Source organism: Homalodisca vitripennis, chromosome 4 (genome assembly GCF_021130785.1).
Source record: "Homalodisca vitripennis isolate AUS2020 chromosome 4, UT_GWSS_2.1, whole genome shotgun sequence".
NCBI lineage: Eukaryota > Metazoa > Arthropoda > Insecta > Hemiptera > Cicadellidae > Homalodisca > Homalodisca vitripennis.
In genome coordinates, this window is record NC_060210.1 from 35461839 (window position 1) to 35485797 (window position 23959).

Genomic DNA, 23959 nt, shown 5'->3' on the forward strand with positions numbered 1-23959 from the left:
TATCTCAACACAGGGAAGCTATGCGCTCTCGTCGTCCATGTATACAAAAACATTGTTTAAATACAATATAATTGTGTTTCCACATCATATTCAATTTAGAAGAGTAAACTACACACAGGGAAACTATGTGCCCTCGTCATCTATGTAAACCGAAACATTGTTTAAATACAGTATAGTTGTGTTTTCCCGCCATATTCAATTTAGAAGAGTAAACTACACACAGGGAAACTATGTGCTCTCGTCATCTATGTAAACCGAAACATTGTTTAAATACAGTATAGTTGTGTTTTCCCGCCATATTTAATTTAGAAGAGTAAACTACACACAGGGAAACTATGTGCTCTCGTCATCTATGTAAACCGAAAAATTGTTTGAATACAGTATAGTTGTGTTTTCCCGCCATATTCAATTTAGAAGAGTAAACTACACACAGGGAAACTATGTGCCCTCGTCATCTATGTAAACCGAAACATTGTTTAAATACAGTATAGTTGTGTTTTCCCGCCATATTCAATTTAGAAGAGTAAACTACACACAGGGAAACTATGTGCTCTCGTCATCTATGTAAACCGAAACATTGTTTAAATACAGTATAGTTGTGTTTTCCCGCCATATTCAATTTAGAAGAGTAAACTACACACAGGGAAACTATGTGCTCTCGTCATCTATGTAAACCGAAACATTGTTTAAATACAGTACAGTTGTGTTTTCCCGCCATATTCAATTTAGAAGAGTAAACTACACACAGGGAAACTATGTGCTCTCGTCATCTATGTAAACCGAAACATTGTTTAAATACAGTATAGTTGTGTTTTCCCGCCATATTCAATTTAGAAGAGTAAACTACACACAGGGAAACTATGTGCTCTCGTCATCTATGTAAACCGAAACATTGTTTAAATACAGTATAGTTGTGTTTTCCCGCCATATTCAATTTAGAAGAGTAAACTACACACAGGGAAACTATGTGCTCTCGTCATCTATGTAAACCGAAACATTGTTTAAATACAGTATAGTTGTGTTTTCCCGCCATATTCAATTTAGAAGAGTAAACTACACACAGGGAAACTATGTGCTCTCGTCATCTATGTAAACCGAAAAATTGTTTGAATACAGTATAGTTGTGTTTTCCCGCCATATTCAATTTAGAAGAGTAAACTACACAGGGAAACTATGTGCTCTCGTCATCTATGTAAACCGAAACATTGTTTAAATACAGTATAGTTCTGTTTTCCCGCCATATTCAATTTAGAAGAGAAAACTACACACAGGGAAACTATGTGCCCTCGTCATCTATGTAAACCGAAACATTGTTTAAATACAGTATAGTTGTGTTTTCCCGCCATATTCAATTTAGAAGAGTAAACTACACACAGGGAAACTATGTGCTCTCGTCATCTATGTAAACCGAAACATTGTTTAAATACAGTATAGTTGTGTTTTCCCGCCATATTCAATTTAGAAGAGTAAACTACACACAGGGAAACTATGTGCTCTCGTCATCTATGTAAACCGAAACATTGTTTAAATACAGTATAGTTGTGTTTTCCCGCCATATTCCAGTTAAAAGAGAGGAGCCTCGTTATTGTGGTGGAACCACAGATAATGCACGATTAAACTATGGAATACTATTTTAAAAGTTATGTTCTGTTCTTGTAATTGAATAGTGGTTTTGATAATTATATTGTTGTTTACCTTCTACTCGCAGTAACACAAACCTCCAAAAATTTTCTATGAATTGTTATGGTACTTCTAGTTTATTAAACTGGATATTTTATCTCATATGGCTCATTATAACAGACAAGTAAAATGTAACATCTACATGAGTGATATTTTAGTTGTGCTATCATTTAGGAAATTTCCAAGTGTTGTATATTTTAATGATTATCACATTACTGGATTTGAAATGAAACTGTAGAGAATATTAGGGCATATAAATGAGCAAATATGGAGGATAGTGTAGTTATCAACATATATTATATAGCAGGTCTTGTAATTGTTTCACACCACTACGTCACAATGCGGTTATTACCAATAATTGGTTTTCTAGTTTCAGAAATCAGACTTTAAACACAGCAAAGTGTCTTAGGTTTGGGTCTAGACATAAACATTATATGATTTAATTTCAATTACGAAAATATCCGGGAGCCCTTCAACTTAATTTCTAGCAATAAATCTCTAGCTAAGGAGTGCAATGGTAAACTACAGAGAAGTTGGAGCTATGAAATATTCTAACAATAACTTGCTCTCACGTTTTTTGAGAAACATTTTGAGACAATGCATATCGTTCCTTAATCAGGATGACATACTTGAGTACCTCAGCAGGTGGGAATTTGCTGTAATGTAATTTGGCGCAATAATTGTAGCTTTTTTATATAAACGAGGGCCAGATTTCCTGGGCTTGGTAATTGCCTCTCAGGTTTATTGTGTACTCTCTTCCAAGTTTAACCTGTGTTATATTTTAGGCCTTTACAAACCTAAGATCTTATGTACAATGCCTACCTCCTCCAATTTCTCTTCAGTATGCCAAAGAAAACCAAGGGAGCTTGAGCATTTGCCCTGTAACACCGGACATTCACATATGACGTGTCAGCTGTCTCATCATCCTCGCCACATTTACTGCACAGGGTTTCCTGAACATGAATGCCTATTCTGTTTAGGTGGCTTCGGAATATCCAATGTTCTTTAAAAAACCAGCCATCTTACGGATTTCTTTTGTACTCATGCTACGGGCATCTGCTGCAATGTACCTTGATAGCACATCGAGCAAAAAGTTTTCATGGACGTTCCCCACAGTCATTTCTCAATGCCTGTGATGTTTGTAAACCAGATCTAACCGATCTCCGTGCTAAGTTATAAGAAAATCCACAAGTTTGTTAAGGCCCAAAGAGAGCTCAAAGGTTAGCGTAAAGCAGTGAATTCTGCCTGGAAAACAGTTGCCAGTTTGCCAAAGAAAAAGCTAGAGCTACCTCTAAATCTAACTCTTCAAACTTCCGCCTCAGCACCCTTCACAATTCTCAACCCGTCCGTGTGACAGATTAGGGCCTCATTTTTAAGCAGGCTCTCCGTTGACAGTTCATGTCTTTCTATGATGTCGACCAGAAATGGGGTTTCCCAATCCATAACATTTAACATTCTGTCACACATCATATCTAGAATGTCCAGTTTTAGAATGTAAGAGATCTTGTAGTGCTTGTTAGAAAAGTGATAATGTCAGTTCCCAAAGCACATCAGTATGTTTACAACCATCCAAGTCTATTCTAAGACAATTATGTCAAGAAGTTGGACGTTTAGTACGACATCTATAGCAACAGTCGGTGTGCTTTTCATGGCGCCAATTGGCACCAAGGAAGCTAACCGTTGAACTCTTGACAGGCTTTCATCGGCATCCATCAGTTGCACTTGCAGCCACCATAGTAATTAGCCATGCCATCATCGGTCTTACGACACTGGTGTATAATCATTGGGATATACTGAGTCTAATTCCTCATGTGCATCCTAATTCACGTCTAAACATCATCAATGCCGTCTGAGATCGACTAAATATGTATTTCATATGACTGTTCCAGGTGGGTTTATCGTCCAGTTTGACTCCTAGATACTGGAACTCCCTGCTTACCTGTGTCTGACACCCACAGAGATCTGGATGTTTTATTTTCAGCTTCCTCTTATTGGTGAATGGTATAATGACGATTGTTAAAGGAGTAACTGCTAGTCCTTCGCCATCCATTGTTCCACAATGAGCACTGCCCTATTCATCATTTCCAAGTGACCTCTGATGAAAATGAAAACTTCATCTGCGTAACACTGAGCATACATACTCTGTTCGACGAGTCCAGAGTAAGTCATCAGAACTATATTCCATGTGAAAGTTGACAATACCACACGTTGTAGACATCCATACTGCGTTTTGACCTCTTTTTAACACCACACAGAAATGCCTGTGCTCATTTTCAACTGAGCACGTGTACCCATTTAACAACAGTTTTCTCAGTACCACTGGTTGTAAACTTATACACTATTGAGTGAATACTCATGCTATAAAATGCACCTTCTATATACAGGAACATTGTTAATGCGATTTTCTTTTGTAAAAAACATGCTCAATATTGCCAACCAAACGTATTAGGGCTGTTTCACAAGATTTAATTTTCTGATAGGTATGTTGGTTTAAGTATAATAGACGATTGATGAGAACTGTATCCGTTAGATGCCTATCCAGAACCTTCTCCGTAGTCTTGAAGAAGACACATGGATGACCTGTATAGGTCTATAAGCTTTTGAAACATCACAGGAGGACTTACCTGGCTTCCGGATAAAAATAAATCTAAAGGTCCTCCAAGATGAAGGGATGACTCCTGTCGTTAGCTTCGAGCTAGGACTTCTTGCAGTTTTGCCCTGTCAGGTATCTTATTAATACTCTGACATAATAGCAAAATTTAGTGGAGGTAACGTACTCTGGACAAAGGGGATGAGTCGCAACGCTGATCTCCTATAGGACACCTGAGACCAAAACTTAACAAAATAAAAATTTGATAACCCCTATCAGGGAGTTCGGATCACTCAAGATAGCTTTTTAGCTCATAAATTAAAAAAAAACAGTAGAATAATAATTTCACACTATATTTTAAACAGATATCGCAACGTATTCAAGCAGGAGTTATTTTTATAAAATGATTTTCACCATTCCGACAGAGAGGGCAGCAATATAAATTATTATACCAACAAACATTTCATTCTCAAAATCCTTGCATGTCTGTACATCTGTACAGAAAATAAATTAAAAGAAAGGGCCTAGAGACTTAGTACTTCGTCAGAGCTGGAAATTATTGATTTTAGGATCAACAAGTCAAATGGCAGCACAGTTGTAAGTAATCCGTAATGGTTATACCGTAAAGACTATTAGTTCTGTTAATACTCCGTTGCATCGCTTGTTGAGGATTTTTAACTGCATAAAATTATAATCGCAGTTAGGTAATAAAAACACCAAAATACACATGTAAGTAATTTATACATACTCGTGTAGACAAAGTCTTTAGCAGGAAAAATGCAAGGTTCGGTAAACTATATATTAATTGTATTTAATTTTCTTCTTAGTAGTTTGAAGTTTAAACGAAAACAGAAAATCCAGTGCTCATGTTTTAATTTTCGAGTTCACAGAACCCTTCATCAGAAATTAATATGATGAATATTAATATATATTTATATATCTTTTAATATCAATATTAAAAGGATTATTACCAATGGTATTGTTTTTAGATGCTCTAATATTGTCTATTCACAAGATATTTTGGATACTCCCTTTCAAAAAGTCCAAGGTTTTTAATTCTTCGTTTGGGTTCTGTTAATATGTTTTATTAATTCAGTGTGTTTCTGGTGAAGGATTCTGATAACCCGAAAATTATAACATGAGCACTGGTTTTGCTGTTTTTGTTTAAATTTGAAACTGCTAAGAAGAGTATTGAAGCAAATTTGTATTTAATTTTGTAAGACATTGAAACACAATAGTCCAGTTGTTATAAAAACTTTCACATTTCACTTACTTTCACATTTCACTTACAAGAATAATGTTTCATAGAACGATGATAAATAGTACAAGCACACGCACATTACAGTGTTAACAATGAAATACAGAGTAGGATATTTTGCAGAGCTTATTACATAGCCTGTTCTTGTTGCTTTTTTACGGACCTGATAAAGCGTGCTGTTGTACCACTGTGCATATTAACTATGTGTCAGGCAGTGGGAGTGATTACTCTGGAGTGCGTTTCTGTGTTTCTTTACGTACAAACTAATTATGTAAACATGAAATGCGCTAAAATTCGGAAAATATTTCCCTGTTTACACCGCACCGAAATATTGAGGGTCTACACGACATATTGGCACTAGAGATTAAACTGAAACTGTCCATAATAACTATTAATCACTATAGGTGAATTGAAAGGGAAGGAGCTTTATTGTGATTGGGTAATCACAAGCAGCAACCTTTCCGACAGTTTCACACTATATCATTTATATATGTTTGTGTGTTCGTCCTTTATGGAATCATAAACTATTTAACCGATTATTACGAAAATTTGTATGTATATGTATTTTTCCACGAAGAAGATTTCTATGCCGTCTATGATGTAACTCGCCTCCAGGTGGCGTTGCCAAAGATAATAGTTTTCAAAGCGCCTGCACATTATAAACTACAATTACGAGACAGTTACGAATATTTAATAGCCACACACTTTCTGAAGGCGCTAATTTATTATGTATATTTGTCTTGAAGATAAATTTCTGGTTGAACTTAAAGCTTGAGTGTTAGACCACTTTATAATAAAACACATGTAAGTGTACAATGGCTATAAGCATATACAGATTTTCTTGATCGTGGCAACAAAGCAAACTCTACATCGACGTTGGAAATATAATTTACTTGAGCCAGAATTGCACATACACAGGTAACGCTTACGAAAAGCGTGCGAAGCCGCGGGAAACAGTTAGTTTGTTTATATTTTCGTTATATTGTTATTTAATTACGTTTAAAATAGCGTTTGCTTCAGTTTGTATATCTCAAAGTTGAGCTTTGTTTATTTATAATGGTAAGACACGATATTATTTTCTGTATAACAAAGCTGTTACTTTAATCAAACTTAAAATTTTTAATTTTACTCTAATTCTATAAAAAGTTCGAGTCGTGAACCTAAATAGTCAGATAATTGATTTTTTGTGAGATTTTAAATACAGTATATTTTGTTTGATTTTGGCTATACAACGGTTCGGTTGCTGCCCACACTTATGGCGTTGATAAGTAATAAAAATGTGCTTTCATTGGTTGTTTGTTAGCTAGAAAGATAACATCTCTCTGTGCCATTACGTAATTTTGAAAAAAGACCCAAGCTATTGACTTGAAAGATTTTATGATAATTTGTTTCTGTATAGCCAACACAGTTCGATGATGATGCAACGTCATTTGGCTGAGCGTTAACTAATGTTCTACGTTGATCTTAATGATTGCAATGAAAAAAAAATAGCAAAATAACAAACAGAGCGCACATGAGGTTTTAAAATGTAAAATTTTTTATAGAGTATCCATAGAGGAGAGTAGCCATAGTAGAAAGAGAGTGACAAAATTTGATTCAGCGCATTATTAAGTTGGTGTACAGTCCCTACCTAACACCAACTCTTATAATAATTTAGACACTGCTATGAAACATGACTCAATGAACAACAAAAAGTATCATGTGACAAAAAATCTCAAGATAAATTTAAACTCTAGACTAAATTTTGGATGAAATTTTGACATAGAAAAGATTGTGTTTTATAGTAGTACATGTCCAACCATGAAATCTGTCATTGCAGCTTATCCTTTGCTAGCCTAGCAAGGTTTTGACTGGAGGTGGGATATAAAAATGTCTTTTTTTGTATCCATAGATGGGGAGATTTTCAAACACCATCACTTATATTAGGAATTCGTGTGAAATGCCATTTAAAGGGGTTACAGTTGTTCCTTTAAAGAAACTACAAATAACATAAAATGCACTTTTAGTTGCCTCTCTTATAATAAAAGAGTATCAGACGAATGTCTATGACTTATTTTTACTTCCAGGTATTTAATAGTCTAGTTTATTATTAGCTATATTTTATTTTGCAACGCTGCCCACTTGATATAGTGGCGGCTTGAACACTAGGCGGTAATTGTCATAGTTTAAATGCTGCAGTCCATTTGATATTTATTGTATAAAATATAATTTATATATTACATGGTAAGTAGTCAACGGAACGTAATAAATGTACGTTATATTAAAGTATACTTGTAAAGCCACATGTCGTATATCAAGGAAAAGTAAACTGCAAGGAGCAAGGTAAAAGTTTGAAAAGTGCGACAAACAGTAAAGGATCAATAGTTTCTTTGTGATCCAGACACGACTGCAGCATTTTTCACGAAACGCCTTCCTTTTCATTGTCACATGTCTTCCGCTACATTATCTTCTTACTTTTGTAAGAAGCCTATAGCCTTTTCATGTTTTGTCCTCGGTTGTTGTTTTCTTTGTTAACAATAATACATTCAATATAGAATCTCAATAATCCATCAAGCCATCCTTAAAAACTCGTATATACCGCAAAATTGATGAAACAATTACGTAAGAATTATAATTTAAATATTTCTGAATATTTTTGAAATGAGATGCTTTTATTCCAGTAATTTATTTAAATTATTACAGTAATAGTACATTAATCTAGTTATCTAGTTCTCTTTTTTAGATTGCATAGCAGTATGACATGATGATTTTTTGTAAGTTGTAATTTGGTTTACTGGGAGATATTGGAAATTGAAAATGTATATAACTTATATATACATTTTTTGTTATTCAATGTTTATTGAAATTATATATATAACTATGTTGGCTATATCAGAGTAATGAACATTCCAATAGGAGCAACTCTTTTTCAGATTTCAGTCCGAAACATCATAAGATTTCTACAATGTAGATAAAATAGAGGCAAATTAACCCATAATATGTATTAACAAAACTTTGGTGTCCAGAGTTAAGGAAAGTAATTTGAAAATAAAAACTCAGAAATTGTTTTGCGTAATGATTCAATGTGATCAGCAAGCCTTAAATTTGCTACTTAGTAAATCAATACTTGGAATTTGCGAAAAATTACAAAATAGATTCTTTCAAGTTGACTTGATAAAAGCAACTTTGATGTCATATTTCATTAGTAATAGGTATATTTTAAATATCAGATAAACTGAGAAGAAGCAACCACAGACAACAATAACCGATCGGATGGTCCACTTATAACAGACAAGGGCTGTGAATGGCCAACATCAGCGGTGAGCGACGCGAGGGATGTTGTGGGTGCGGGGGGAGAGAGGTTATTGTCTTTATCTGGTATCAGATTGACACAGGGTTGTTATTGGCTGACTTTTTGTTAAATCCAATATCTGACGATGTTCCATTCATAATGCTATAGAGTTGATCTGGTTTGCCCTTCTCTTTGTTTGCCAAGTTTATTTAGGTTCTATAAAGTCTTTGTAATACGACATTTATTCGTTGTTATTGTACAGTGATTTGCTGCTATTATTTTTATGAATTTATTATTTAAATTAAACCCCTTTTAATGTGGTTGTAAAGCAAGCTATATACAACACACAAATGTTGTCCTCCACTTTTTGTATTCTAAAAGAAGCCACATAATAAATTGTTGTACTGTGATTAACTGTTCTTTTATATATTTTTAAAATAAAACCTTTCTTATGTAGTAGAAGAGTAAACTATATACAATAAGTACATGTTATCTTCTACGTTTTAGAGACAAAAAGAAGCCACATTATAAATTGTTTAAGGTATTACTGCGCAAGATCCTTCACAACAGAAGCGAGTTAATAATCTCCCTAGAGATTTTCAGCTACAATCATAATATTAGATGACATCTCGTTTCTTCTATGCGCAATCCGAGTTTGTGGATGTTTTCATGTAAGCTTCAAGCAATTTTCTCAGTTCGTTCAGTTTTATACTTCAAGTAATAAAATTCGTTTTGTTACTCTTGTTATGTCTCACAGAGCACATGTTGAATTTTATTTAAGCATACTGCGAACAATGATACACAAAATATTACCAATACATCGTTTACAAAAATAAAAATAGTAAAAAGGTTTATGTAAGATTTTTAAGAACGAGAAAAGCAATATTGCATGTTAGGTTTCAAGATTCTTTGAACATTTTTGTAGAAGTTAAAAATATTCTTTCATCGTGTTTATGTTATAAAAAACTATCATGATTTCAATAAACAGCCGATTTTTCAGGAATTTTTACCCAACAAAGAACCATTTGAGAATATTGGATTCCGCACCAGTGTTCGTGATAATTATCCTCAAAATAATAATTTTAGCTACGTTCAATAACTGGTTGCCTCGACAGAGGCCTCTATGAAAAGAACTAAAACGGCTCAATATACACCACTAGAATGTCAATTATACCACAGCAAAAGATATGCTCTCCTCTTTGACACACAGTAAGTTGTCTATTTTAGAGACTATAACGGTATTACAATATTCGTCAACTCTAGAAATAGCTTCTGTGCCGCAGTCCACTCAGATCCTAGTAGGCAACATCACTTATGTTACAATGTGACCACCTTCAGTTCAATAGTAACTTGATTCATGTTAGAGGCAGTTTCATACATAACAACGCAATTTTCACTGGACTTCCAAATGTCACCCTACTTTTGTATTCCGTATTCTTGTTGCTAATGAACTGATTAAATCTTGAGTAAACATATATAATTCTATAATAATCCTATCGGGAATTCTAATATAAGCAATGTTTGTATGTACTTGCGTAAAATTCGAACTCTAACTATTTAAACATTGTTACTACTCTAACCATCATTATTCCCGGGTTATTTACAAAGAAATTCTGTGAGAGGCTACACTTAAACTCGCAAATAACACATCTACAACGACGGTAGACGATGAATTCTCGAAAGTAAGAGTCCTGTCGAGCAATAAAGCAGGGATGGTCATTAGACGCCTAGTGATCCACATTACTTATTTAGAAACGCAGATATTGGCAAACGGTACAGAGTGATAAAGCGCTATAGGATTTCAAAAAGTTACCTATCTCATAATTAATTAATAAATACACTCTATTTTACCAGCCAATTAGGCAAGAATTGCCTTCATTTCATGTTTTTAATGAGGCTATAAATGGAAAGAATAAAATGCTGACTAAGAAATTTCAAATAGGATTTGAAAATACTTGAGCCTAGTTCGAGGATTTATCATGAAGCTATAGCGTACATTTTTGGGATTAGCTGGGCACATGGATACTATTTTCAGTGAAGCTGGGCTTTATTAAGATAGTCCTCAAAAGTATCTAACTGCTCTAAGTTGTCTCTACTGCCACTGTACACGATTGGAGCCAAGACTAGACTGCAAGTCTTGCAGCAGCGCTTCATTAGTCTTTTATCGGGTACAAGGTCCATTGTAGAGGTTCTTTGTGATCTCTATAAAATCAATATCTGAAGAACTATCACTTGCTTTGTAACGTGATCTGGTAGACGCACTATTGGTGTGAAATATTATAAATGGCCACGTGCAGTGCTCAGACCTCTAGCTGAGATTAAATTTAAAGCCCCTACCGCCTTCATAATGTGTGACCTTCTTAACCACGTGACAAATTTTGATTTCCACCGTTCTCTTGCAAGGTTTGTTAGCCTTGTAATCTGAGTTGCATATGAATGTAATCTCTTCTATGAATACCGCTATTGTTCAAAAAATAAAATTAGATTTTTAATAATGTTCCAAAAGTTAAAAAACAAATCAAAAAGGCAAAATATTTCCAATTAAAGCTAATATAATACTGTAATACTGAAAACTGACAAGAAAAAGAAAAGTGTTATCCAATATGCAATATGTACAGGTAAAAAATTAAACTAATATTGAACTTAGTGTGAACAGTTCGCTTTGAATGATCTCCGTAAAAACCGAGGGATCACCAAGGTATTAATTGCAATGTAGCTTTCCGTCGGTTGCACCTAACTGATTTGAAACTCTTGAAAAAGCAGAGGTCAGGATATTAAACGCATGCGTAAATCTACCCAGTAGTCTATGTACGCGTATCACGTAACATTATTTTCAACTGTTCTATTCTTGATGTAGTCAATGAAATAGATTATTGTTTGGAGTAGAAGCATCCAACTTTTTGATCTGACATGTACCGATATTATTATTTCTATCTGTACCTACTTCTAGTAATGATTGTAGGCATACCTCTTAACACTATGTCCTATTCTTGAGTTCACCAATTCAATATGGTTTGGGAAAACGCTTTATGATAACACCTTTTTATAAGTTTTGTTAACGTAAACCCACTCTTTGGTTATTAGCAATCATACCATTCTTGAAGTAATTAGATAATTATTGTTATGAATAAAACTAATTTAATGTTTTTTATGATGTTACTATTACATATAAATAAATCATTATGACAAATATTATTTAGTTATATTAAGAAACATTTATTTGGCGTGAATCAGCATAATATTGACATTCTGTATTATATTTTAAAACAATAGACAGTAAAAGATAACAATAAATGTAACAAAATTTATGTACAAATTATCTACAGTTACCATAGTGTCATGGTTTCATTTCATAGAGTTAATACTCCACGCAATAATACTTATTTATCAAAGTAGAGTTAATATTTTAAGAAAATGTATCACAAAAATTATTTTTAAATTGATTCAATAAATAGCGTAAGAAAAATTTCAACTTCTTATACCATTCGATGCACTTATGGTTCACTTAGTATATCTAAATGTTTGCCCTTTTAGATTCAGATAAGGATGGTTTGTAGAGGACGAAAACACGGTTTTGGAAATAGCCAAAACAAATTTTGAATTAAAGAAACAATACTGGAGACAAAACAGGGTTTTGACAAATTTGAAAATGTTGGATTTTTACTATTAAAAACTTGTAACTTAAAACCCCCATTCTCAATAATATAAATGGTTATTTTCCTAATTTTTTAGACTTGTTGGTTTTAAAACAGATGAATGTACATACACGTACCGGGTGTCCTACGAAGACGTTTGAACGTTTGATTTTATATCACTTGCCTATTTATGAACCGAACATTTTTAAACTCTACAAAATTCATAACATAGGTTTAACAATATTCTTTGAACATTTAAGCTCTCTAGCATCTGTTGAAACAAACTGATGGTATTTTTAAAAAATTTACTTTAAAAACAGTATTTTTGGTTTTGTAAAATTATTTAGTGTCATATTCCAGAGAATGAATGCATTTCAATCAGAAAATTGGATTATAGCCTTTTAAAAAACCTACAATTACAGTCCACAATTATTCGAACTGTAATCCATCCACAGCGACGCTCTGATAACAGCGCTTAACAAATGAATCGTAAGATCTTACAAAGATTTTCCGCGGTATCCGGAGAAGTTCCTCTTCAATTGATTCTTTTAACTCCTCATTACTATTGAATCTAAGAGTATAGACTTGTTCCTTTAAGTAACTCCATAGAAAAAATCACACGCAGTTAAATCTAGGGATCTAGGTGGCCAATCTAAACAATCACTTCCACGACCAAACCAACGGCCATAAAGGTTGTCATTTAGAAGAAGCACCATTTTGTAGGAAGATTGCTTGATCCATTTCTGGAACCTTAAAATGAGGAAAGACTTGTTCATTTAAACCGGTTCATACCTATTCCCAGTCATTTTACTCTCTGAAATGTCGTAAGATGGCACCCAATTACAACTGACAGCTGCCTAAACAGTAATTCCTTTTTATATGAGTAGAGTCTGTTCAAGAATTTGTGGATTACCTTTATTATACTCTGTACGGAAAACTTTGGAACACCAGTTTCAAGTTCAACCTTAGTGATTTCGGTTTACCTGGAAAGTGGAGCATTGATGCGCATACCAATACTTCTCTTTCCTTATTTGATTCTCTAGATTACATTTTTACGACACTTCCAGTTTCTAACAAAAGAATTATCGGTAAAACTGTAATGGAGGAGGTTAGGTTATATTTTTATACCACAAGCAATATTTTTTAATCAAACAGCGGTTTTCAATAATGAGCATTATTGAACAGACGTTCTTTAAAACTGCAACGCAGTAATGGAATCAAGCAATTCAAGAAATGAATTTTCATAGGAAGCAAAATGGTAAAAGTTTCAATATGGCACCATTTTGTTTATAACGTTGTTAGAGAGCTTTAATTTTCACAGAATATTTTTAAAACTTACTTTATTAATTGTGTAGAGTTTGAAAATGTTCGGCGCATAAATCGGTAAGTAATATAAAATAAAACCTCTTCGTGGGACACTCTGTATAATGTCGTCCAATTATTATTGGTATTTATTGGTATTATGCTTACATGTTCATAATTTCAGCAGAAAAAATTTACCAAAACGTTAAAAAACATATTTAAACAGCAAATAACTATTAAATTAAATTAATAATTCCGTTTCTAGAAAATGCCTGCATATTACAATCGAGTCAATGATGGTAAATCTTTACGCTTCCTTTTTTGCTCTTGTGTTGATCTTTTATTCCCTCACACGTAGTAGTGTTTGTTTCTCGCGTATTTTTCAGCTATCAAAAGTGCGTTGTGTACTGAGAGACACTGGGGTTTTATGAAAATTGGAAATTAAAGTTATTATATAACTTTAGTACAGTACAGAAACTCTCTACTCTTTTTACCTTGCTTCATAATCTCAAGATAAATTTATACGAACTCAGATTTCTCTTCATTTTAAGTTCGGACAAAGAAAATTCCTCTTTAATTCTAGTGCAGTTACTTATGATAAATTACTGTAATTTCGCTGTTATAATTATAACTATAATAATAATTATAATAAAAGTTTTTTTTTGTTACACTTATGTCGGAGCAAACGCCTTTTCCTTTGTTAAGAAACGATAAGTAGAGTTTAGTTTTGAATATGTGCCATCATTCTAATAGGTGAATGAATGTGAAAGTGCCGTTTATATGAGCGAAATTCAAAGGACAAAATTATTAGTTCTCTAATTTAATGTTATATCTAATTATTTTTAGATTACTGACGTTTTTAACGTTTTTTATCTCTTCATAAGTACTTCAGAGCCGAATGAAGTAAATTAAATGGAGTTCATCCTCGTAAAATAAAAGTCATAGAATAATGGGATTAGTCTCATTTCATCGATATAACTAATATACATCCAACTCTTAGTTTGCTTAGATATTTTTAAGCCTTATTCATTCAGAAAAACAATTACAATCTTTTTTGCACTTCGTGGTTTAAATATTAAAAAACTATACAATTTACAAAACAATACAAGGTGATCGGATGCGTATTAAATATATACAAAAAAAAGGGCGTAAAACTGCATGAGTTTAAGGTCGTTTTTATAGGAAAAAACAAGGTAATTGTAGTACACCTGGCTCTTAAGAGTATTTGATGTAATAGTCATATATTATTTACAAGTACTGACAGAACTTTCAATAATCCACTAGGAAATTCTAGAACAAAATGTAGGGAGCTATAAATTTTGATCACAAATAATGTGGAGAATCTGGTATATATTAAGAAATGTAGGTAATTATTACGCTCAAATAATTCTGTAGGATATATCATGTAGCCTTATTCACTTACTAGACATCAAGGATTCCTTGATTTTCTTTGTTTTCGTCATTAAATCTAGCATGTTTAGGATTTGGTTCCGTAATGAGGCAGGTAGTCCTTGAAATCTTATATTCGAGTTTTTAAAGATATAATGGTTCAGATACATGCGAACCTGTTTAACACTTAATCCATCGTTAATACTGATATTCAGGCGGAACATAATGCAGATTCTAAAGTCGAACAGCAAAAAATATTACGTACCGCAAGTAAAGGCTAAGAATTCAAGGATAGCGGCTTAAAATTAATAGCCCGCCATATACAATGCGTAGTAGGCTGGCCTTAAAATAAGCCAAGATAGGAAAATGGAATGAGGCACGCTTTTCATAAGTAATTTCTGAGGCAAGTAGAGACCGATACATCCCTTCTTTCAGCCAGCTGTTGGTATCATCACTCAGCTAGCATCAGCTGAGCCGAGTGTTTCCCGCCACATCGATCTGCGGTCGCCTAGCAACAGCCGCCGTAATAACACAAACACTCTGCCCGGACCGGCCCCGCAGTCGTGTCGAGAGAGCGGTGCTGAGGGCTGTCGAGGGGCGCGCACAAGAGCCAGTTACATAAATAGAAATTACAGTCTTGAGAATCAAGGGGTGATAGTCTCTCGTGTCGTTACTCGTGTTGTCTCTCCAACCAGGATTTACTTTTACTATATATAAATTATTATGCAATTCTGTATTGATCGGTATCACGAAACCCTTCCCGTTCCCGATTATTATCCACGTCTGACGTGGTGTATGTGTTATTGTTAAAGCATTGACTTTGTTTCATAGCATAAACAAATCTGTAGCCTACCTGTAAGTGTGTGTATATCTGTAATTTCCACATTAAGCTCGTAATGTCGTTGAATTTATTTTGTTAAAGTCAGTGGCTGAAGTTATTTCTTAAAGATAAATACATTCCAAGGAGTTAACCCTTAAAGGTATCAATTTATATAGGACCTTTATCAGTAATTAACGAAAAAATAATAATTCCATGACTAAATCTCTTGCACTGAATAAAACTTTTAACTTAATAGAGCTGATTAAGGAATGGATTATGATGAAGGAATTAGTGATAATAATAGGATTAGCAGAGCATGAATTATTCTGTTTTTGAAGTATATTATAGATATTTGAAATCAAATTAGTTGTTAAACTTTGTATATAACAAACATTCAAACAATTTTTATAGAAAGGAAATTTATCATACTAGCTACACTATACACAGATATTCTATACGTACATTTTGAGATATTTAATCAACGAAGTATTTAAAACCTGCTAGACTCTTCAAAACGAATTCGAAATATGTGCAGTAATATGCATAGACTTTGCACTGCACACTTGTATTGTAGCGATCCTGTCATATTTTACTTTTGTTTGCCATGCGTGTTGTTATTTTAGAAATATTTTTAATCACATATAAATTTATTTCCAGTCTGGCTGCAAAGCGTGAAGTTAATCACAGACATATTTGAGGTTATGTCTGCCATTTTGTGATAAACCTGCTACGAATGGCCCAGGACACAGTAGTTGTGGGCCTACGTGTGTGAAATTTTCCAGCAGAGACTGGATTGAATTTTTTTCTACTTCATATAAATTTTTATAAAATGCATTTATTTCTAATATTGGGTGCTTGTTATTAGAACGATTAGAAGCAGACGGAAATTATTCATTATTTACAAAATATACCCTTTCAGTATAACAGTGAAGTAGAAATTTGACATTTTAGATGAAAAATCGGATCTATGTGACGAAGAGATGTCTGCAAAATGGAACGTAACTGTGAAAATTTTATGGAAATAAACTATTTATACGTGACAAAATAGACAACGACTTCACGTGAAAAATGTTTTCAAAAACACAAAAAAATTATGTTTTATAAACTCTTACCCAACATTTAGTAGAAACTGCCAAGAAAGAAGACTTTCATGGTCTGGAATTAAAGTCATTGTAAACAATAACTTTTCAATGAAGCTCTTAGAAAACCTGTTTAAGTCCATCACTTCTGTAAGGCAGGGTAGATATCAACTACCTGAACGCTCGAGACGCAAACGTACAATTTTGTGCTGACAAAAAGAAAAAACTAAATTATTTTGTTCAAATTTTTGGGGAATGTTTTGGCAATCATAGAGATGACCACTGTGTGAGTAGTATGACGGGGCCTGAAAGCAATAACTTAATATTAAAAAAATATTATTCCTCACTTCCTTTGTGGATACATATATCTACTTGTGTTTCATGGGCAAATTTTAAGTAACTTAATAGTATTAATACTACAAATAATAACAAATGTGAATTTTAGGGTTTATAGGTAATTGCGCAACTGCATTAAACAACGAGAATACATCTTCACCAAGATTACAATACAGTTTTTAGTCTAGATGTCTCTGATATCGAAACGAAGTAATTAGTTTATTTTGAGCTTCTTCGTCGCCGCATTCCTTGGATCATTAAAAGAAAATATATTATATATTATTGTGAAACTCATAACTGGTGAATTTTTAAATCACGTGCTTTTAAAAAAATATACAACGCTAAAAATATTAGTGATATTCACGGGATACACGTGGTATCACTGGCCAAATAATCAGAAGGGCGTACCACTCTGATTTGAAGTTAACCGATACACCTGGTGGTAGACAGGTTATATAATTCCAGACATAAAGTAGGTAGAAAACTGTAAGCTCACACAAATCAGTTTGGTTGGCTACTATGTACCAAGTTATACAGAGGCCGTTATTTTGCAAAAAGAAATATGGATCGTATCCATCTGATAAAGGTGCTATAGATCGTTTGACAAGTGAGATTGGGTACTTCCAGAAGTCAATTAGTTCCATTGGGTGGTCTGCTTATTCCAAGTGGTCTGCTGAACTATTACATGACAGAAAGATATAGAGTGGTAAGCGTGCTTGAGGCTAAATCAGGTGATAGCGAAGTGTCAAACTCGGTGCGGCACTCTGGCATTCACTCAGTATTATTTACTGATATTTAGTATTGTTTATGTATACAGATAGCGTTTTTTATTGAAAAGAAACATATTTACCGATCACTGTCCTAGACGTCGGATTTTGGATCTTATATAGACAGCGTAGATTAAAATCCTCTATTTCCCCTTATATTCATATGACACTATAGGCAGGGATAACTACCAAACTGGGAGACACAGGACGGTAGTGTATGAGCGTTTGCCTTTTCAGGCAGGAGCTCAGTTTGTCAACAAACTGCCAAATTTCATAAAAAGTGCCTAAGGCATTTAAAACTCGACTGAAAACTGCATTGCTCTCAGAAGCTTTTTACAGTACAGACGAGTTCATGGCACATGTTTGGGCGACCACATAATTGGCTGACACTGGTGCTAGACTGGGAAATTCGAATGAATGAGCAGTAGGATGGATGGAATAAATTGTATGTATAAAAGTAACCTACATGTCATGTATGAATCCAAAATTTTAGCCTATTTTCTTCCTTGACAATTGCTATAACATGTACATGTTCTACTGCAATAAAATTATTATTAATACTCGAAAAGGCCGTTGGCTCATAAGGAGGGTCAGAAAAAGCTTAAAGCAACTTGGTTTTACTTTTTGATACTGAAAATTGCACTGCATTCTATAAAAAGAGAAGAAAGTTCATCTTATGATAATAAAAGAAATATCTAACCGATAATATCCAATAAAAGACACGCGATCATTTATCCAGTCGTAAACATTCAATACTGCCCTCAACTACTATACCCAATACCACCAGCTGGTAACATCATTCCTTCAGCTTCTCTTCAACATTCTGGAATACATTGACATCTATTTATGAATGTTGAGTTGAATTGATCTGTCATATTTTTACATTCTGAACCAAATTATATTGCCGTCTTTTAAGTAATCATATGTTTTACCAAAAAGATCATCCACGTTTTATTATTATCTGGTATTACTGCAGCCAGTCACGTAATTTGCATGTGTAGTAACTCCTTAGAATAAAATATATATATATATATATATATATATTATATATATATATATATATATATATATGTGTATGTATGTATAAAACATTAAAAAATGTGTAGTTTTGGAACAAGTGTGTGTGTGTGGTATATTTGTCTATACTACTCATTCACTAGGAAAAAACGTGTAGATTTTAACTTTAACTAATATTTACATGCCATAAGCCCTTCACGCAGTTGTAAATTTGAAGTTGTTAAAAAGTGTTTTTAAATATTGTCATCACGGTTCAAATTATACTTTCGTTTAACCCATTCGATAACAGTCAGCCATATAAGAGTAAAAATACTAAAGATGTTCTACTCATCACGTGTTATCCATTTTATGCTTATTTAATCCAATGTTATGTCAAGAAATCTTAAGGTGTTCACCAGGTCTGTCTTTTTTATAATAATTTTATTATCTGTATGCAAAAACAGTATTCTTATTACTAATTAATTATCTTACTAATTACGGCTTATTACTTATATAAAGAATTTTATTTGTGTAAATAAAACCTTTTACAATAGCAGTAGTGGCAGATATATTATATGCTATGATCACGCATCGTCCGCACGCACTACATTCGTCATGTTTTTAATCAATAGCGGTGTTTCTGTCAGAACCCTTACCATTTCCCCAACCAGAACTGACAGAAATTACTTGTGACGAATGAAATTACTATCGTTTATAATATTATATAGTGTACCCTTTTTTGAAACTATATGCCGTTTTAGATGTGTTAGTAAATGTTCCACAGTATATAAGTTATGGGAACTGCCAATAACCCTCTCATCTAAATGCTGTAAACACTGTAGAAAAATCATATATCCTTGAGGAATACAGGGGTATTAAAAATAAAACGAAATTGACATAGTGCATGAGACATTGATTGCAATATAAACACATTACCTATTGGGCACAATTATTGAGGGAAGAGTTCGCCATGCATGTTTCAATTTGGTATCAACTATTACACATAGATTTACAAAATAAAGTAAAGAACAAAATATTTACTATATAGTATACTTAAAACAACTTCCTATTATGTCAATAATAGCAGAATAACCTTTTATAAAAACCCCAATGCTCTTTGTAAACACTCGTTAATGAGTTGAAAACGAGACAAGTAAGAAAATATTCCAATGTTTCGCTGTGGAGCTATGAAAGTGAATATAAAGTTCTGGAAATTTCTAACTTCAAGGAGGTTGGATAATTACCCACTAAAGGAAGTGCGGAGACTTTTAGAACTCTGCAATAATGGTCGATCACTAGTAACAGTTTATCTTGACACTAACTATGAAATGGAGTGTATTTAGCACGTTCAAGTGGTTAGCCATTGAGTACATTTCTTCAATAATATATAATTAACTTAAAATGTACATAAGTAAGAGAGTATGAGGAGGTATGAAGATGAATATAACATATTCTAACTTTCAGGTGGTTGAAAAGTAAAGCACAAAAGGGGAGTTGGAAGAATTTTAGAATCCTCTAGTATAGAGGCCGTACAATTATACAATCTTCATGTTAACACTTATTATCCATGACATCGGACTTATCTTGGATTGTCCAGTGTTCAGCCAAAGGCTTGCGTGTCGCATCCAACATTTGGCCGATTGATGAGCCTACCGCATATTCTTGGAAGGTCGGGTGACGAGTTCGCACACTCAAAAGACTCTTTCGATGTGGTAATTACCTTCTTCTAATCCTACAATTGATTTGCTTTAATTTTAGGAATAACTTCATTCAAACATACATAAACGTGTTACGTGAGTGTCTCCGTACACGGTCTTCACCTTAAGAATATCTTACGCTAATTTTAAGCCAGGACTGAAATTATTTAGCATCGATAACGATACATACATTTCAATAAAATTTGATTTGAGGTGATTGCAATCCTATTTTGCTGTCATAATCTGTTATTGATGTGTCAGTAATAATTGAATTACCCTTTAACATTGTGAATAACTACCATAAATGTGTTTTTAATTTTCTGTATATTTTGATTATGGGTGTATATCCTTTTTCCTGCTAATAATCTTAAAATAATTTACATTCATTTTTTTTAGACATTTATATAATTTAAATAGATTTTAAATTACCTTTCTATAACGGTTGAGTTTAATTCTTGCTGTAATGCGTAATCTGATTCAAAGTTGCATACCGTCATGTCGTAATGGTTCTGCTACGTAAAAATAAACATTTCCTTCTTATGAACAAACGTATTACGGAACTGTTTAAATAATTATTACCAAAAATACATATGAACAATAAGAATGATCTTGCTGTTCTCATCCTGATTACCCTATCCTATCTAAAACCAAAACTTTTCTACAAATAGCTGAAATTGTCAAAAGTTATACAAATATTTTTATGAACTTGTTTCTTTATTACTATTAATAAATTTCGTACAAAATTAGCAATACAATCAGTTAGACTGGGGAAGGATAGTCTATATTCCTCAAACAACAAAGAGCTTTAATGGTGGATCATTTTGGCTTTTTAAACACGATTGCCAAGTTCCTTGCCGGGAAATTGATATTACGCATACATCGCTTTTAGTAATCCATGGCTTGTACAACCAGAAACCAGTTAGTAAGGCAATATAATATACATAAAACATTATGGACAAATATAGCGGTTAAATAAAAAAACTGATGACAAATAATTTAATCTTTTAAGATTTAAATGAAATGTAACTGTTTCTGCGCTAACTTGATGCAGTTTGCATTCAACTCTGAAAAGAATACCTAAATCGGAAATAGATTACAATGGAAAAAAAGTAGACATTTTTCTTTACTAAAGTTTACCTTTCACACCAATGTACTTTCTTAATGGTGGCAACAATGGAAACGCTACTACAGCCCCGGAAGTATTACAAGGCCTGAAAGGGAAGACTTTTTGACTAAAGTAGGCTTCTTAGACCGTGTATATATTTGTATCCCACCAACAAGGCTAATTCTACTATAGCGTGTGAAATGTAGCTGATTCGAACTCTAAAATAAAAAAAGCAATTTGTGACTATTTTGTTTAGATTTTAAACCTTTTAAAAATGAACAATAAAATACTACTTATCATTAACTGATTCAAAAGTATTGTTGGACTCATCATATAACATATAGAGTTCTTTCACTATGACACTTTTAGTATTCATCTACTGTGAGTAAAATATTAAACAGTAATATTTGCACGAGCATAAGCAGGCCCAGGCTAATACTAGTAGAAACCTTCCACCACGCAGGTTAAGCTGTTGGTGGGGTGAAAGTGAGAGCAACAGACGGAGAGAGAGAGAGAGTATTATGACGCATGAACCTATAGTGACTTTCCCAAACTTGTATGAGTTTTAGTAAAGTGTGTTTTATTATTTGTTTTGGATTATAATAGCTTCCCACGCTTTTGTTAATTGTTATTTGGTCCGGAGGAACATTCCTTTGGAATTGTAATTGGTATTTGGCGAAGATTGGGAAATGTTTATAGTTCCGCCGCGCCGTCCAAATCAGAACGCCAGCAGTAAAGAAGTTAAAAAATCATAAACATCCAATATGCTATATTTTTATTTTTTATTTCTATCGAGATTCACTTTTTTAGTCCGCTTTCTTCCGTAACTTTGATATTTAAGGTGATAAATCTGATTTAATTTCTCTGGATAGTTTCAAACTGAGAACCACAATTTTAATGCAAAATTAAGCGTTTTTTTAGCATTAATTGTACTACGAAAATTGATTTTAGTTATTTTTTGTTTTATGTTGTCGAGTTTTTATATTGGCTGTTTTGTATATTTTTTTGTTTGCTTTGTTGATTTATTGGCGTGTCTCGTTATTTTGTGTGCTAATCAGCTATAGCTTCGTTTAGCCCGGCCCTGAGATTTTAGGTCTCGCCTTGCAATGAGTATTAATAATTACAATCCAAGGATCGTTGTAGTCGTGGCCGTAGTCTGACGTACCGTGTAAAGTGAAGTAGTTTGGTAGGCTTACGGCCGAGTTTAGGGTTTCCTTGTTTCGCAATCTTGTTTTTGAGTATAAACTGAGCCGAATAAGATTTTGTGTATTTGGGTAAAGACGAATCGAGATCTTACTTCTGACCGTGATTTGTACGGAATCGATTTTCTTCATCACTGAACTTGGCAACCCATTCCTCGGATACAGTTCGTATATCTCTATTTCAGGCTTTGGAGAAATTTTAAATGGGAGTTGGGAAGAAAATTTGTGGCTGTGATTATAACACCGTCTATCTCAGGCTAGCCAATTCCGATTGCTATTTGTATGAGCCACCATCCCAACTCTGTGTCACGATTTTAGGTTTCTTGGTAATTTTTTTCGAGTCTGCTACGATTCCTATTGTGGCAAATATATCGGTATTTCAGGAAATTTGCCGCATACTTTTCTCTCCAGTCAGCCAAGCGGGGTGTTTTTTATCAGTAAAATTTCAGGAATTTCCAGGAAACCTGAGACCACATTTCAAATATTAGAAAAAATCTAAGATTACAAAATATTTCAAATATTATTATTTGGTATCAAGTTAGGGATTTTAGTAGTTACAAGATTCCGAGAGACCGTGAAGTATTTCGGCCATTTGTGAAGAGGTCTTCAGTCAAAATATGATAAACTGAGACTGCCCTCGTTTCGTTAACGAAAGCGTTAATTTACAGCAATATCGCAGGGCTTTGTTTTAGTAATTCTTCATAAAGGCGTGAAACAAAAAACTTAAATACAGTTAGGATTTCTCATTCTAGAACTAGATGTCTAGAACACTGTTACAAACATTTTTAGTCGTCCTATAATCAACAAAAATCTCACAGCCTGTGTTTTAATT

The 23959-nt window shown here is 33.5% G+C and overlaps 1 protein-coding gene across 5 annotated transcripts in view; it reads right to left on the reverse strand.

The window, feature by feature from the left end:
- The window catches only part of LOC124359155 (ras-GEF domain-containing family member 1B-like), a 657259-nt gene that overhangs the window by 465510 nt on the left and 167790 nt on the right, over positions 1-23959 (reverse strand). The gene's annotated exons all lie outside the window — the stretch shown is intronic.